The sequence below is a fragment of the Galeopterus variegatus genome, unplaced genomic scaffold (genome assembly GCF_000696425.1).
Source record: "Galeopterus variegatus unplaced genomic scaffold, G_variegatus-3.0.2 Scaffold20181, whole genome shotgun sequence".
Classification (NCBI taxonomy): Eukaryota; Metazoa; Chordata; class Mammalia; order Dermoptera; family Cynocephalidae; genus Galeopterus; species Galeopterus variegatus.
Genome location: NW_007746292.1, coordinates 1845 through 10870, shown reverse-complemented (window position 1 = coordinate 10870; position 9026 = coordinate 1845). Strand labels below are relative to the sequence as shown.

Genomic DNA, 9026 nt, shown 5'->3' with positions numbered 1-9026 from the left:
TCTCCAACAGTCCTCTGTCTAGAGTCTTGCAAATGTCACAGCCCTAGGCTTCTTGTTTCTTCTCTGCCCAGCTGCTGCTGCTTGCCCACAGAGGGAGGAGATGGGCTTTATTTCTGTGGATCTGTGAGTCCCCAGGGAAGTGGGGAGAACTCTGGTCCTATGAAATGATGGAGGGGGAGACTTCCTCTTCGGACTGCAGCTGGTGCCCTCCTAAGGTATCTAAAATGAAACATTTCTCACCACTGCTGTCAAACAATTGCTTACCCACCAGGTGCATGAAAACTGGCACGCCTCCTCTGAACATAACCTGAACTCCATTACTCGGATTCCTTGTCTTGGGCAACAAGGAAGCATCCACAGCCTCCCTGCCCTGGGCCTCTTTCATTAACTTGACAATAAAGAGCATCCAACCCCAAAGCTTTCTCTCTTGTTTGGACAGGATAAGATGGCAACTGGCAAGCAAGAAGACAGCGTACTCAGCAGCAGGAAGTAGGAATACATTTTGTAGGGAAAATAGAAAGCAGGAAAGCTTGAAAGATTAATAAGGCAGGACAGCAGATGACAGAGGAGATTGAAGGCAGAGTTTTTATTTTAGAAGGAAAAAATCACTTTTAAAAGTTTATTCTGCCATTACAAAAGCCTTAAAATTTTACAAGCTACAGAAAATAAGGAAAAAAGTCCTCTCATTGTTTCACCACTCCAGGACAACCAATAACCACTAACCATATTAATACTTTAGTATCACTTCCAGGTTTTTCTCTGTACACCTTTTTACATAGTTCTGAATATTCTTTATTCAGAATTTTTGTGGTCTGCCTTTTTCACCCAATGTTGTAGGCATTTTCCATGTTGCAGCAAACTCATTAAAACATTTTTTTTCATTAAAACATTTTAATGCTATGTCATACTCGTAATTTAAGGATGTACCTATGTACTTTATTTCCTCATTGCTGGGAATTTAAGATAATTCTAATTTTCCTGTTATCAATAGCTTATAAACACACAGGGAAATGAGATAAAATACCAGACTCATTTTATTCCTTGTTGATGTACGATTGATCAAGCGCCATTTACTAAAACACCAAATCTTAAGTGTTCAGCTCTGTGAATATTTTTATAAGTATTAATGCCTGTGTAGTCAACACTCAGATCAAAATATAGAATATTTCCAACACCCCAGGAGACTACCTTTGATTACAAAAGGAACCACTGCCCTGATTTTTGTCATGATAGAATAGTTTTGCCTGTTCTTGAACTTCATAAATAGAATCAAATAGCAGGCATTCTTTGTTTCTTTCTGTGAGAATCATCCACGTTGTAACACTAGTATATTTCCTTTTTATTGCTGAGAAGTATTCCATTGTATGAATAAACCACAATTGACTTATCCATTCTCTTGTTGATGGATGTTTGTGTTGACTCCAGTTTGGGGCTATTATAAATCAAGCTGCTCTAAACATTTTTGCACGTCTTGTGTTGGATACATGCACTCATTTTCTTGGATAAATACCTGGTTGTGTCATCGAATAGGCATATATGTTTAGCTTTAATAGATCCTGCCCAACAGGTTTCCCAGTGTACACTCCCACGGGCAATGCATCAAAGTTCCGTTTGCTCCACGTCTTTGCCAATCCTTTAAGTTTAGCCATTCTGGTGTATATGTAGTAAAATACAATAATGGTTTAGCTTGCATTTCTCCAATATCAAATGACGTAAAGCAGTTTTTGTATCTTTTTCATCCATTTAGATATCCTCTTTATTAAATGTCTTTTCCTTGTTGATTTGCAGTTTTTAAAAAGATATTCTGAATACTAGTCTTTTGTTGAATAAAGTATTGTAAACATCTCCCATTCTATGGTTTGTCTTTTTACTCTTTCAGTTATGTACTTTAATGAACAGAAGTACAGATATTCTTAATTCTGATAAGTCCTAATTTATCAGTTTTTAAATTTTATGATTAGTAGATTATTGTTTTACCTTTCAAATTCAGATCTATGGTTCATTTGGCATTAATGTTTGTGTATGATGTGAGATAAAATTTCAAGTCCATTTTTTTCCATATAGATAATGCAGTTGATCCAGTATTATTTGCTAAAATGACCATTCTTTGCCCCTGAATTGCAGTGGTATTTTTTTCTATAAATCTGGTAAGCATTTATGCATTGACCTCTTTCTGGATTCTCTAATTCATTCCATCATTAAGCTCATTTCTCTAATTTGAGCCAATGACACACTGTCTTAATACCTGGAACTGTACCGTAAATCTTGCTACCTGATATTATAAGTGTTTACTTTATTCTTCCTCAAGATTGTCTTGACTATTCTAGGTCCTTTGCATTTCATATAAATTTTAAAATCAGCTTTCCAGTTCTCACATAATGTCCTCTTGATATTTTGATTGGGATGACATTGAATCTCTAGATCAATTTGGGGAGAATTGACATCTTAACAATATTGTCTTCCAACCCATGAAAGTGGTTTATATTTTCATTTATTTTTCTTTAATTGCAATGCCTTGTATATTTTAATATAGATCTCTTGCACTTCTTTTATTAGATTTATTCTTGTATTTGATTTTTATGCTATTGCACATGATATTTTTATTTAATTTGCTGGCTGTTCATCATTAGTATAGAAAAGTACAATTGATTTTTGTATATTGACATTGCATTCAACAACCTTGGTAAATTCACTAATTGAATCTAATAGTTTGATTAATGCTCTAACTTTTTTAGCCACAATAACGTTATCTGCAAATAATAGCTCTTTTACATCTTCTTTTCTAATCTTTATACCTTTTCTTTCTTTTTCTCACCTTAATGCACTAACTAGAATTTTCATTACAATGTTACATAGAAGTGAGGAGTGGACATTTTTGTATTATACCCAAACTCAGGAAGGGAGAAAGCATCTAAAATTTTACTCTTAAGTATAACATTAACTGTAGTTTTTTTTGTTTTGTTTGTTGTTTTTATTTTTTTGTTTTGTTTCCCTCTTTCCTTCTTTCTTTGTAGCTATCATTTATCAGATTAAGGAAGTTCCTTTCTACTCCTTGTTTATTGAGATTTTTTTTTTTACCATAAAGAGGTGTTGAATACTTCTTCTTTATCCATTAAGATGATTAATTTATTCTGTTAATGTGGAGAATTACACTGATTGATTTTTGAGCATTAAACCAACCTTGCATTTCTGAAATAAACCTCAATTTCTCATGATGTAGTATAACTTTTGTATATTGCTGGGTTTGATTTGATGATTATTTTGGGGGGCTTTTCCATCTGAGTTCCTGAGAAATATTGGGCTGTACTTTTCCTTTCTTGTAATGTCTTTATCAGGATTTCAAAATAAGGTTAGGTTGATCTCAATGCAATTTGGGGAGTATTCCCTATTTCTCTCCTCCACAAAAGACTTTGTTCAAGATTGATATTATTTTTTCCTTAATTGTTTGGAAGGATATGCCAATGAAGCTATATAGTTCTACAGTTTTCCTGTGGGAAAATTTTAAATTTCAGATTTAATTTCTTTAAAAGATAAAGAACTATTCAAACTTTCTGTTTTTTCTGGTGATAGATTGTGTTTGTCTAGAAATTTGCCTGTTTTGGCAAAGTTGTTAAATTTACTGGCATAAAGCTGTTTTCAATATTACTTTATTTCAGTAGGATTAATAATGATGTCCCTTCATTTTTGCTGATATTGTGTTTTCTTTCTTTCTTCTTTTTTTCTTTCTTTCTTTCTTTCTTTCCTTCTTTCTTTCTTTCTTTTTTTATGAACAGTCTTGCCAGGGGGTTATCAATTTTATTAATCTTTTCAAAATTCAAACTTTTGCCTTAGTTGATTTTCTCTATTGTTTTTCTCTTTTCTATCTCAGTGATTCCAACTCTTATCTTTATTATACGCTTTTTTTAAAACTTGCTTTAGGTTTAATTTTTTATTTTATTTTCTGAGTTTATTACAGTAAAAACATATCAAAATTTTAACTTTCCATTTGTAATACATGCATTTAAAACTATATATTTCCTGGGCCGGCCCGGTGGCGCACTGCTACAGTGCGCCGGTTGGGAGCGCGGCGGCGCTCCCGCTGAGGGTTTGGATCCCACATACAGACCAGTTCCCGCTCACTGGCTGAGCAAGGTGCGGGCACAGCACCGAGGGTTGCGATCCCGTTGCTGGTCCCGGTCTGGTACGGGCACGACACTGAGGGTTGCGATCCATTGCCGGACATGAAAAAAGACAAAAAAAGGAAAAAAAAAAAAAACTATATATTTCCCCCTACATACTGCTTTTCCTATATCCCACAAGGTTTAATATATTGCATTTTTTCAATTAATTTAAAATATTTTGTAATTCTATTTTGTGTCTTGTTTGTTTCATAATTTATTTAGAAGTATGTTGCTTAGCTTCCAAACATTTATAAGTTTTTTATTATTTTTTTAATTTAAAATTTTTTCCATTATTTTTCCATTGTTGATTTCTAGTTTAATTCTATTGTTGATTTCTAGTTTAAGAACATATTCCATATGATTTCAATCCTCTGAAATTTATTTTTTAAAAAGGGGGGGTGGCTGGCCGGTTAGCTCACTTGCTAGAGCATTGCGTTATAACACCAAGGTCAAAGGTTCCAATCCCCATACTGGCCAGCTGCAAAAAAAAAAAAAAGAAAAGAAAAGAAATTTATTGAGACTTGTCCCTGGGCCCAGCATATGGCCTGTTGGGACAAGTGTTCCATGTGCAACTGATAGGACAGCAGTTCTCGAATGTAGTGTTCTATGTATGTAAATTAAGTCAAGTTTATTAATTGTTCTGTTCAAGTTTTCTTCATTCTTACTGATTTATTTCTGCTTTTTGTTTCAGTTACTGAGAGAAGTATTGTAAATTTGTCTATTTGTTTTAAGTTCCATTATTAAGTGCAGCCATATTTAGGTTAATTATGACTTCCTCTTAAATTGATCATTTATCATTATGAAACGTCCTTATTTATCTCCGGTAAAATTCTTCTTGCCATAAAATATCTCAAGACACACCAGCTTTCTTTTGGTTAGTGTTTTTGTGGTTTATCCTTTTATATTTGCCTATATACAGTTATGTACAACATGACATTTTAGTCAATGATGGACCACATACACAAAGGTGGTCCCATAAGATTACAAGGAGCTGAAAAAGTCCTATCACCTGGTGATGTCATAGCTGTCATGACATCATAACTCAATGCACTACTCGCATGTTGTGGTGATGTAAACAAACCTACTGAGCTGTCCAGTCATATGAAAGTATAGCATATATGATTACATACAGCACATAACACTTGATAGTGATAATAAACAACTATGTAACTCACTTATGTATTTACTATACTATATTTCTTTAGAGTGTGCTCCTTCTACTTATGGAAAAAGAAAAGTCAACTGTATTACAGGCTCAGGCAAGTCCTTCAGGAGTTATTCCAGAAGAAGGCATTGTTACCATAGAAGATGACGACTTCATGTGTGTTATTGTCCTGAAAACCTTCCAGTGGGACAAGATGTGGGGTGGAAGACAGTGATATTGATGATCCTGACCCTGTGTAGGCCTGGGCTAATGTGTGTGTTTGTGTCTTAGTTTTTAACAAAAAACTTTAAAAGGTAAAAAAAAAAAAATTAAAAATCTTAAAAATAGAAAAAAGCTTGCAGAACAAGGCTATAAAAACAGAAAATGTTTTTGTACAGCTGTACAATGTGTTTTTTAAGCTCAGTGTTTTTAGAAAAGAAAATGTTATTAAAAATTTAGAAGTTTTTAAAGTAAAAAAGTTACAGTAAGCTAAGGTTAACTTATTACAGACAGAAAAATATTTGCTTATAAACTTAGTGTAGCCTAAGTGTACAGTATCTACAAAGTCTGCAGTATTCTACAGTCACATCCTGCGCCTTCACAGTCACTCACCTCTCACTCACTGACTCACCCAAAGCAACTTCCAGTCCTGCAAGCTCCATTTACAGTACCTGCCCTACATAGGTGAACCATTTTTTATCTTTTATATCACATTTTTTCTGTATCTTTTCTATGTTTAGATATGCTCAGATACACAAATACTTACCATTGTGTTCCAGTTGCCTACGGCACTCAGTACAGTAACTTGCTGTACAGGTTTATAGCCTAGGAGCCATAGGCTGTACCATGCAACATAGGTGCATAGCAGGCTATACCATCTATTTGTATAACTACACACAAATTTTCAAAAATTTTATCCTCTATTAGCTTTTTTGTATATATTTTTGTGTTATTTTTCTAGTGGTTACTCTAATGATTTCAAAATTTACATTCTTGACTTATAACAATCTAAGTTAGTGCCTTTGTCACTTCCTAAATAAATACAAAAACTTTACAATTTAATTCTCTTTGCCTTCTCCCATCCTTTATGCTATTATAGTCATAAACTCTATATCTACATATTAAAACTCCCATAAACATTTTTTTAAAAAACAAGTTTCTATCTGGTGGGTATGAGATAATGGCTTGAAATCTTAAGTTGAAGACAAGGAGACAGATTCAGTGTTGTGGAAATTAAAAGGAAGGGATAAATTCAAGAGAATTTGCAGGGGGAAAAAATCATAAAATTTGGTGAGTAACTAAATATGGGGAGAGCAAAGGAAAGACAAGACTTGAAAATGACACCAGGTTATAAGAGTGAGACTCAGACAGGAACTGACGCTGTGGATAGATTTGGGAAGAGAAAACACTGAGCTCAAGTTTTGAAATGAATTTTATGTGAAATTGAGACTTGAGAGATGACCACTGGGAATGAAGAAAGACTTGGAAATCATCTAAATGTAACAATACTTTCACTGGAAATTGTATGTGGAATGAGTTATCAGGGGACTGAATATAAAAGAAGAAATATTCATCAAATAGTTATCAAGTGTCTACAATGTGCCTAGGTGCTGAGAATATAGTAGAGAATAAATCAGACAAAATCTTTGCCCTCCTGAAGCTGACATTCTAATGGGAATATAAAAGATGATTAACGGATGGAGTTGAAAAGACATCATTAATTAAAACAGAGATATAATAAGCAGAATCTAGAAATTTTTCTCCCAGTCGTGCGGTGACTCGGGTCACCCTCCAGGTGTTTTACTTTGGTTTTGTTTTTTTTGGTTTTGTTTTTATCTTGTTTTCTCGGGGTTGCCCCCCTCTTGTTTGTGTTGTGTGTGGAAATGGCGAACTTGGCAAATACAAACACCATGCCTAAACTATACAGATCTGTGATTGAAGATGTTATTAATGATGTGAGAGACATCTTTCTGGATGATGGAGTAGATGAACAAGTCCTGATGGAACTAAAAACGTTATGGGAGAATAAACTAATGCAGTCTAGAGCAGTAGATGGATTTCATTCAGAGGAACAGCAGCTTTTATTGCAAGTTCAACAGCAGCATCAACCCCAGCAGCAGCAGCATCACCACCACCACCACCACCAGCAAGCTCAACCTCAGCAGACAGTACCTCAGCAAGCGCAGACCCAGCAGGTCCTTATTCCTGCATCACAGCAAGCCACCGCACCACAAGTTATTGTTCCTGATTCTAAGCTGATACAACATATGAATGCATCAAACATGAGTGCTGCTGCTACAGCTGCCACCTTGGAACTCCCTGCAGGTGTGACTCCTGCTCAACAGATATTAACAAATTCAGGCCAGCTTCTTCAAGTCGTCAGAGCAGCCAATGGTGCCCAGTATATCTTTCAGCCTCAGCAGTCAGTGGTTCTACAACAACAGGTTATACCACAAATGCAGCCTGGTGGGGTACAAGCTCCTGTTATTCAACAGGTACTGGCCCCTCTTCCTGGAGGGATTTCACCACAGGCAGGTGTCATCATCCAGCCTCAGCAAATCTTATTTACAGGAAATAAGACTCAAGTTATACCTATGACAGTGGCAGCACCTACACCAGCACAAGCACAGATAACTGCCACTGGCCAACAGCAGCCTCAGGCCCAGCCTGCTCAAACACAGGCTCCATTGGTATTACAAGTTGATGGAACTGGGGATACGTCATCTGAAGAAGATGAAGATGAAGAAGAAGACTATGATGACGATGAAGAAGAAGACAAAGAAAAAGATGGAGCTGAAGATGGGCAAGTGGAAGAAGAACCCCACAATAGTGAAGATGATGTGAGTGATGAGGAAGGACAAGAACTCTTTGACACAGAAAATGTCGTTGTATGCCAATATGATAAGATACACAGAAGTAAAAACAAATGGAAATTTCATCTCAAGGATGGCATAATGACTCTTAATGGAAGAGATTATATATTTTCCAAAGCCATTGGAGATGCAGAATGGTGAAGAGTTGTTCTTTTCTTTTATAAATAAAAGAAACTTTAATAACATTTAAAGTGGACAGTTTGAAACTTGGGACATATATCAACCAAAACTTCACTTCTGCATGTCAGAAAAGTGCAGTAGAAGCAAAGCTACTGGAACAAAGATAGACCTTGACAACATAGACACTACTTCTAACTGGCAAGCCATGGAACTGTAGCACCTGGGGTTGTACGGGTGGGAGGGCTGGGGTTTGTGTAGGGAAAACCATAACTGTCAACTTTAAATACAGGTACCTGCCACCAGTAATCAGCCTGTAAAGCTTTGTCTATATTCCTTACTCCAACTTGGGTTCAATCAGAAGACACTTGTTGGAATGAAATGAAGAAACTTCCCTTTTGATAGATTAAACTGAAACTGCTTATTGTATGTGGTTATATTTGGTAAAAGTTGCGTGTGAGCTTTTTACAAAAGGGTAAGAATTATGGTGTTGAATTTTAATTAACTTGTATAAGAAAATTTAAAACTCTCATAATAGGTCTTAAATATTTTTACTTGCTGTTTTCCCTCAGTAATATATACCTCTTCCTTCCCTGCTTTATGAAACATCTATTTATAAGATGTAAAGGAAGTAATCAGTGACCACAGTTTGGAGATACAGTTTGATAGATTTTCATGAAACTAATGAAAACAATGATACATCATACCAAAACCTGTGGGATACTGCAAAAG

General features: G+C 35.4%; 1 pseudogene across 1 annotated transcript; it reads left to right on the top strand.

Annotated features, from left to right (window-relative positions):
- Positions 1-7062: 7062 nt before the first annotated feature.
- LOC103583161 lies at positions 7063-8436 on the top strand (annotated as a pseudogene). Its single transcript, XR_549833.1, has one exon. The product of XR_549833.1 is annotated as a transcription initiation factor IIA subunit 1 pseudogene (transcript).
- The last annotated feature ends 590 nt before the right edge of the window (positions 8437-9026 follow it).